This window comes from Macaca nemestrina, chromosome 12 (genome assembly GCF_043159975.1).
Source record: "Macaca nemestrina isolate mMacNem1 chromosome 12, mMacNem.hap1, whole genome shotgun sequence".
NCBI classification, from domain to species: Eukaryota; Metazoa; Chordata; class Mammalia; order Primates; family Cercopithecidae; genus Macaca; species Macaca nemestrina.
The window spans coordinates 35,367,713-35,376,810 of NC_092136.1; the positions used below are offsets into that span (position 1 = coordinate 35,367,713).

A 9,098-nucleotide genomic window follows, 5' to 3' on the forward strand; every position below is an offset into this window, starting at 1 on the left:
GATCTTAGAGACACAGTTAAAAATAAATTCCACAAATTATATAGCTCTTTATGACCAAGATTTCTGTGCTCTTCTTCATTTGATCTTAATATTTCTCATCTTATTTTTATTTATTACCTTCTTTCAATTACTTGTTTCTATTTATAATGATTGTATTTTGTGAATTCTAGTTGTAAACTGCTTTAAATTCTTTATGCAATGAGAGAAAGCAATATATAAATACAGTGACAAATATAGTAAAGGGATATTTCATCTGGTGTATGACCATTTAAAAAAAATGAATCTTATAATGCTTATAGGAGATGGTGGATGATGGAATTGTCAAACAAGGTGTACCAGTTATCCATTGCCAGGTGACAAACCACTTCAATAGGTGGTGGCTTAAAGTAACAAATGTTGTATTATTGCTCATCAGTCTGTGCATTAACCACACAGTTCTGCAGGCAGTTGGTGGATCACCTAATGTTAATTGGTCTAGGATGATCTCCTTCATGTGCCTGGCAGTCATCAGGCTGGTGGGCTATTGGGTCTCAACTGGGACAACTTGTTTCTGCTTCATTAATTCTCTCCTCCTCTAGGAGACTAGTTTGAGCTTCTTCAGAGGTGGTGTCAGAGCAGCAAAAGAGGATAAGTGACATTGAGCATCCATTTTTCTTGCCTCTACCCATGTCATGTTTTCTAACATCCCCTTGACCAAAGCTAATGACATAGCTGAGGTTAGATTTAAGGAGTAGAGACCTAGATTCCACTTCTTTATGAAAAGAATGGCAACGTCACATTGCAAAGGGACATCAGCATAGAGATGAAAATATTTTGCAGCCAATTATAATCAACTCCCCAAAGTAAAAGACTAATATATCTTCAATTAAAAAAAAAAAACAGATGGGAATCAGGTACCATTGTTTATTGAGCACCTACTATGTACAAGGTGGTATTTGTAGAACATTCTGTTTAGAGGAAGGAGCTTGTTTTAACTACAGAATTTGAGAGTCAATGACAGAGCATTTTCCATGACATTGTCTGGGCAGGATTCCATGTATCTGCTTTATAAATTCATCAATTCCAGTTCTCTCTCCTCTGTTTCAAGATAGGTCTTGGCATCTGGGCAACTGAAAGTTGCTGGAAGATTAAATAGTTGGGGTAGCAGACTGTGAAATTTTCAGGATACTATAGATAAGAGAAATCTCTTATGATTTCAGGAAGTTGCAGCTATGGTTTTGCTTTGTGAATGATTAAAGGATCTGCCAGTATAAGGATGTGGGAAACTAAAATTCACCATGAACGATTAATGGCCTTTTCCTCCTTTGTATGTTAAGGATTGAGGAATTATAGATCTCAGAATTGAAAAGAATGTTGAAAGGTCATAGAGATATGCCTTCTTGCCTTATTTGATTTCTGAATCTCCCACTTAAGTACCTATTTCGTCTATGTGGGCAGCATGCCCAGTTCTACTTCTTGACTCACCTGTCTTTCCTTAGCTTTGAAATTGTGTCTACTGCCACTGCTTCCAGATCATTTTGAAAGCTCTCATCTTTATGGAATTGGATGGGCCTGGGAACTCTGCTAATAAAGTCTTAGAGAATGAGGGGAAAGGAGGGGAAGATGGCTAATCTATCCCTCTATTATTGGGTCAGCCGAGGAGAATGTCAGATTTAGACACAACATTTACTGAACACTTATTCTGTGCCAAAAACTATGCCAGATGATTCCACAAATTTTCTTGTTTAATCCTAAGGAATCTCTGGCCAAGATCAAGTGGAAATTCCAGAGACTCAGATTGTCACTCTTAGGCTGCAATACAAGAAAATAATTTTTTTAAAAAAAATACATTTTAAAAATTAACTGTACCCAACATTTCACATTTTAAAACTATTAAAAATATAACTGTTTAATCTTTAGACATCTTGCATTTATTCTTTTGTGGTGGTGTGGGGAGGTCCTCTATTGTACCATAGGGTGAAGAGGAAAGATGTAAGTGAGGTATAAACTGTGATAGCTGTGAATTGGGCTTCTTTAGGCTGCATTCAATATGCATGAACAAAATCTTAACTAGGTTGTTCATTCAGACATGGAATCCTTGATGGATGAATATTCAAAATTCATTGACGGGTTTCATACCATCTTTCAAAGATAAGTGCCAAGTCCTTCTCTTAATTATACTCTGAACAAAATAAGATATGTAGAAGAAGAGAATGCACTTTGAATTTATACTCATTCTCATCCCTTCTTCTAATTACACAAAGCATCTTTTATATAGGAAATGCAGACACAATTTTCTGCTTGAGAATGAGGGCAAATTTTCTTTTGCAAGTTAGTAACACCATCCTTATGTTGTTAGGTAGAGACAAAATGACATTGTATAACAATGCATTTCTTTACTCCATTACTGAGAAGTTCTAAGTCTCATATCAGCTTCAAAAACTTAATAAGGAGTTATGTTCATTTGTAGAGGCCTCATGAGTTAGAGAGAGAGTTCAGATGTTGGAAAACGGGATAAACATGAGCCAGAAAATAGGAGAGACTTCATAAGGGTTGAGAAGCATAAGAAAGTACTCTCAATAGGCCATTCATCAGCTGATGGAGTTGAGGATCAGTGGCTGCCCAGTTCTTGTAACCATTCATCACTGCTCTGGTAGTGGATGCTCTTAACAGAAGACTAAGTTTCTGGGAGTCCTAGGGGAAAGAGAGGGTAATGTAAACAAAATGTTAGAGAATCTGGACTAGAGCACCTATAGCAAGTAAGAAAGACATATACAAATAAATAAATGAAACAACCTGACACAGAAAACCAAAGGGAAACACAAATAAATAGATATTTGGAAAGGGACAAGGAACATGAAAAGTACTGAAGCAAATTAAGGTTACTATCTGACCCAGGCACCGGAGTATGTCTGTCCACACTTAGGACCACAGCTACGTGGAAGGGGAAGGGAGGAGGGATCCTGACATGATGCAAGTCACCTTTAACATATTATCAAGCAGCTAATCTTAACCAAAAATAACTGAAGAAGAAAGAAGAAAGAAGAAAGAAAGAAAGAAAGAAAGAAGAAGAAGAAAATGAAGAAGAAGAAGAAGAGGAGGAGGAGAAGGAGGAGGAAAAGGAGGAAGAGGAGGAGGAGGAGGAGAAGGAAGAGGAGAAAAAGGAAAATACAAACAGTAAACTGAGAAGCAAGGCCAAGAACCCAGAGGGGTATTTTAGTAGGTTTTAAATGGACAGCAGAGTAGATTAAAAAACAAACAGGAAAAATGATGAGAGTTTCTGATCAGGGCAGTTAGAGAGAGTGTTGGGGGCTATCAAAGGCCAGTGTGGGAACAAGGCTCATTGTAATAGCTAATAGATTTTTGAGGGAGACCTTAATTTCTTTTTTTAATTAAAACCGGTGCTTGTAGAGACATTCCACTCAGCAACCTGTGTTCTATTCCTGCAGATCCTGTAGTTGCTGAACAAGTCACAGGAAAGTAAACATAGACACAAAATAAAAATTATTCTAAACTTGACTTCACTCTTCCTTCCAATAGTCCTCCCATCTATACTTAGCTTTTATTCTTTGCATTTTCTTCTTAAAATCAATGACAAACAGAGGAAGAAATTCTTGAAGAAAGCTCAACCTCTTTGATGATTAGAGAAATGCAAATCAAAACCACAATGAAATACCATCTCACACCGGTCAGAATGGCTATTTTTTAAAAGTCAATAAAACAACAGATACTGGCAAGGTTGTGGAGAAAAAGGAACACTTTTACAGTGTTGGTGGGGGTATAAATTAGTTCAAACATTGTGGAAGACAGTGTGGCGGTTCTTCAAAGACCTAGATGCAGAGATACCATTTGATCCAGCAATCTCATTACTGGGTATATACCCAAAGGAATATAAATCATTCTATTGTAAAGATACATGCATGCATATGTTCATTGCAGCATTATTCACAACAGCTAACAGTTATTGAGTACTTAATGCATGTTAGGTTCTGTCAAAGGCATTTACACTTGGTTATTCCTTATGAATCTGCCTTGAGCCAGATACAATTATAAACCACCACTCACAGGCCAGGAAACTAATATGTAGTGAAAGTAAGTTGCCTGCCCAAGGTCATGTGGCTAGCAGGTGGCAGAGTGTGGCACACCTGGCTCCAGAGTCTGTGGGCTTCCCCATTCTGCTATGCTGCTTCTCTCACAGCTGCTTGTGATTGCCATGATGTTCATCTCTGCATGGCCCCATGACACAGGTGAGCCCAGGACATGTCCTTAAAACAACTGCATTGCATTAGACAGATGCAATGTGGTGCCTGATATTTTATAATCTGTTTGCTTGCTTTAAAGAAACTGTTCAAGCTAGTGTTGGATTTGTGAGTCCACTGTTCAGAACTGAAGGACGATTGTGGGGGGCATTTGGTTATTTTATCATTAATTTGTCACATCTTTCATTTGGCTCCACTTTGAAATGATCATTAATAGATGTTGGTCCTTATCTTTAGAGTTCAAAATTCCATATACTATCACTGCTTTGAGGAGTTAACAGCCTGAAGAGAGGCATTTAAATAAACACTTAAGCAATTGTTTTAGGACTTCATTAATTGCTTTATAATAAGCATACTAGCTCAGATATCTATTTTGTTCATTACGTTTTAGCAAAACTTGTGAGAATGTGAGGCAGAGCTGTCACACTGTAGGACCTACAGAAGAGGTGTAAGTTGGGAGTGGTGAGGCCAGGACTTAGGGAACCAACATGGAGTTAGATTGTCTACCTTATTCCTCCAGAAAGGGTCAGCTAGCCAAAATTCCATGTCCAAAGGATGCTAGGGTGTTCATAGTGTCCCTAGGGATTGGTCAGCATTTATGAATTCCTATCAAAGAGGTTGGAGTACTTGCACAGTTTTGGCACAAGGAAGTAAAGCATCCCATTTAAATGAATGCAGAGCCTAAGCCAATCAGCTGTGTAAAGGCACAGAGTCTACTCTTGTAGGTAAGAAATAGGTAGAGATTCAGGGATTCAGCCTGATAAGAAATGGCCAGCTAAAAACACACACCCAGATTTAAAAATCAGTGCTGGATATGGATTCTGGCTCTACTCTTTATTAGCAAACTACTTAACAACCTGAAGCCTCAGTTCCCACACCTCTAAAATGAGCATAAAAATGCTGATGTTGAAGATTCATCATGAAATTTTAAGAAGATAATGTGCGTGAAGCAATTAGTTCCTGATACACAGAAGATGCCCATTAAGGTAGTTATTATTCTTTCTGTGGGGATAGCGATCATGATGAGGATGGTGATCTTTATGCTCTAGGGCAGAGTACTTTAAAAAAAAATATGGTGTAAGCCAGGAATAGGAGTGGGATGGTAGTGGAGAGAGTGTGAGTAAACCCGGTTGTTCTGTTTGAGGATCCATGCAGGAGTTTAAGAGGAAGGTCAGCCTGGAAGACAGCCTGATGTTCAAATTCTGATTTCTGCACATGCAGCTCAGGGCAGCAGATAAATTCTAGCCTTTTATTTACCCACAATGTGAAGAATAGAGGACATCCCATGATAATATAATACTAGGGCTGGTTCTCATCAGTTCTGAAATGAAGAGGCATTGGCCACAGGTGGCTGGGCTTCAACACCCACATTTAGCTAGTGCAGGGCCAGAAGCAGGCAGGGACTAAAAGATTTGCTCACCCGCCTCTCCTGCTGTATGGTAGGTCCTGCACTAAAGAATATGTTGGCACTTAATAAGTAATGATGAGCAATATCTCAGGTAGCATCTCTTGTGTGGCACTTTAAAATAACTTAGAGGACTTGCTGAGGGCTGTATGTTGATCTGAGACCATTGCTTGCAGCAGGCTTGTATATCTTACCACTTCTTTGGTTTACAAACAAAAAGTTATTCTTAAGGATGGATGACAGTGGTTAACATTGCTGTAAATAGGCATAGACTGTTATCAGAAAGATATTGTAGCAAAAGGAAAGACAGAGGATTTAGTAAAAATTCAGATATTTAATAAAATATTAGTACCATATTTTTTTTCAATGCTGAGAAACCCATGATTGTGAGATTCACTGTCAGTTTAAGAGCAGCTTATTCTAGAAGTAGCTGTTAATGAAGGAGTTGTTTACAACAATTTCAGAAGCAATAAAAGAAAAAAAAGTTCATTTAGTATATTTAGTAGCTAATAATTTTTTAGCACTAACTATGTTCCAGGCAGCATGCTAAGTACTTTACCTGGCTCATCTTATTTAATTATCACAACCCTGGGTAGCTACTATTATCCTTCCTGTTTTACAGATGAAGAAACAGAGGTTTGAAGTGTGTATTATTTAAAGTGATACTAAATACTGTAACAGCTAACTCTGAAATCTCAGTGGATTCTTCTAGTAGAAGTGTATGTATCATTCTCATAAAGCCCAATGCTAGGGAAAGAAGGTCTTGGTGGTGGCAGGGAGATGACCCACATAGTCATTCAGGAATCTAGGCTGAGAGAAGTTCTACCATCTTCAACACAAGGGTGCTGTGGTGGCCCTGGACATTGATATCCAGCTGGAAGATTGGGGAAGACAGCCCAGAGGATTATGTGGGATTTTATGGGTCCAGGATATGGAGTGGAATTTATCAATTCTGCCCACATTTTCTTGGCCAGAACTCATTCACATGGCCCTTTCTAGATTTAATAAAGGCTTGAAAATGCAGTCGCTGACTGTCCAGCTGCTTCCCGACAAAGGCTCTACCCTATGAAAGAAAAGGATACATCTTTGATGGACAGCAGCCATTCCTGTGGCACAATGGTTAAGTAGATTGTGAAAGGTCACACAACTGGCAAGTGACAGGGACAGAATCTAAAGCTATGTCTGTCTGACATCACAATCTACATTGTTAGTATTCTGTCTGCACTCGAGTGAGAATATTTGATACAGACAGAAGCAGTTTTTTTTTTTTTTAGTTGCCTTTATTCTCAGCTACAACTAAGGAGCTCAGAAAGAAATGCTATGCCTTGCTGCCTCCTTCTTAAGAAGATACAATTGCCTGGATGATGCATTGTTTTTGCAGTGACTCACCCTGGATTGCTTTAGTTCAGTAAATTGCATCACATCGTGAAACCGAGTGACATCTTTGAAGCCAGAGCTCCGTACTTCTCAAAGTGACACATGAGAAATGAAAACTGAGCTTCATTTTCTGGAGAAGCTGAGAAAACAACTTAAATGTCAACAATAACACAAAGTTAAATAAAATTTCTATTAAGTTATATACCCTATACAATAAGTCTATCCCTAGTTAGTTAAGATTCAATGAATTGTATGCAGGTTGTTCCTCAGACTGATTCACCTGACTTTCTTGGAGTGAATTTTTCACAGTACTTTGGCAAGTGTGATGCTGGAAATAATGATATTATTTGGAAATAATGAATGTTTTCTCTGTACCAGAATCTTGCCTAATTGCTTCTCATGTATTACATCGTTTAATCTTTTATAAGCTATGGGAAAGGCTCTCTCTCAAAAAATACTGCATGAGAAAGGTATTATTATTATAATTTTCATTATGCAGATGAAGAAACTGAGGTCCATTACTGTAGAATAACTTGCCCCAGGTCATGAATTAGGTGGGAAAGCCGGGATGTGACCAGTTGGTGTGATTTTAGAGCCTGCACTGTTAGTACAATCTTCACTCAGGGCTCCTGCTGCTGGTGGATGGTGGACAATACGTAAAGTGAAAAGATGGGATAATTGGAGACCTAACATTTATAAAGAGTCTACTAGGTTCTAGGAATGTCATAAATGTAAACAGCTGCCCGGGTGTGCTCCGTGGTCTCATGTTCTAACTCTGCTTCAACATTATTTCCAAGGCTTTGCAAAATTTAGCCCTTAAACTTCCATGAGACATCAAATCAGCCGGTGAATTTATTTGCCTGGAAAAATGAATTACACTGCATTTGAAAAGCCTGCAGCATTTAAGACCTGTCTTGCCCACCCTGTCACCCTACCTCCCACCCTCTCTTATTTACAGTACTGGGTCTTCTGCTTGAACTCTGTAGACTATAACTTTATTGAGAGGCATCTTCTCAGCATAACAGTCAGTCTTCTTCCTACATTGTAAGTCCATCTCTTACTAGCTGCTAAAAAGACAAGATTTTTTCCCATATGCTAACATATGTGTTACCTCATTCAATTTTTACTGTTCCTTAAGGATAATAATTAATATCTCCATTCTGTAGACAAGGGATTGTCAGTGAGGTTAAGAGCTTGCTTCTGGTAACACAGCTAGTTAAGTAGCCAAGTGGTAGCTTGAATCTCTATCTCTCTGACTTCAAATCCAGGGCTTTTAAAATTATATCATACCTTAAATATTTGAATCCAGGCTATGAGTTGACCTGAGAGCAGAATGAATATAATCTAAGGGCCAGATATGGTGGGGACTGGGCCAGATGCTCTAGAATCAAGCCCAAGAGGTCAGTTGAGAGCAAAGCAAGTCAAATGAGTAAAAGGGCATATTTGCCTCTAAGAAAATTTGCAACTAAGAAAGTCTGGAAGTCAGAAAAGGGTCAGGACGAGAGAGTTTCAGTAAGGCATAGGGAGAATCTCAGGAAAGGAGTTAGACAGGAATATCAAATGAGTCCAGCCATGAGAGGCTGGTCCCAGAAGCCAGTTTGAGTAGGACTGGCAGGTTGGGTTCTGAACCTGAGGGTCATCCCACAGTGGATTCTTGGAATCTTCTCAGAGGCCAGCTGTGATACTGCAAAACACTGTGAGGTCAGTTCTCTGTATAGCATGCTCCAGCCCTAGAGGACAGCAAATGTGCCTCTGTTCTTTGCCCTTTGGAAATTTTCCTCAAGTTCATGGATTTTTCTTCCTTAGTTTATTCCCTTCCTTACAAATGATTTTTTCCCTCATTTTATAGCATCTGATAATGCTAGACTTCTATAGTCATGCCATAATCATATTATGGGTAGATGTGCTCCCTCCAGTCCCAGTCAGGGTTTTTGCTTCACTGGTCCACCAAAACTGCTCTTTTCAGGATCAACCACAACCTCTCTATCAACAAACCCAGAGCCAATTCTCAATCTTCATAGAACTTGATCTCCCAGTGTTAATTGCCATAGCCAACTGTTACTTTCTTGAAACACTAG

The 9,098-nt window shown here is 38.8% G+C and overlaps 1 long non-coding RNA gene across 1 annotated transcript; it reads right to left on the minus strand.

Moving 5' to 3' along the window:
- Positions 1 to 1,340: 1,340 nt before the first annotated feature.
- On the minus strand, positions 1,341 to 6,803 carry LOC105471478 (uncharacterized). Its single transcript, XR_011610726.1, has 3 exons — positions 6,726 to 6,803; positions 5,996 to 6,063; positions 1,341 to 2,673 (listed from the first exon to the last, which is right to left on the minus strand). It is a non-coding gene; the product is annotated as an uncharacterized lncRNA (long non-coding RNA).
- Positions 6,804 to 9,098: the final 2,295 nt, after the last annotated feature.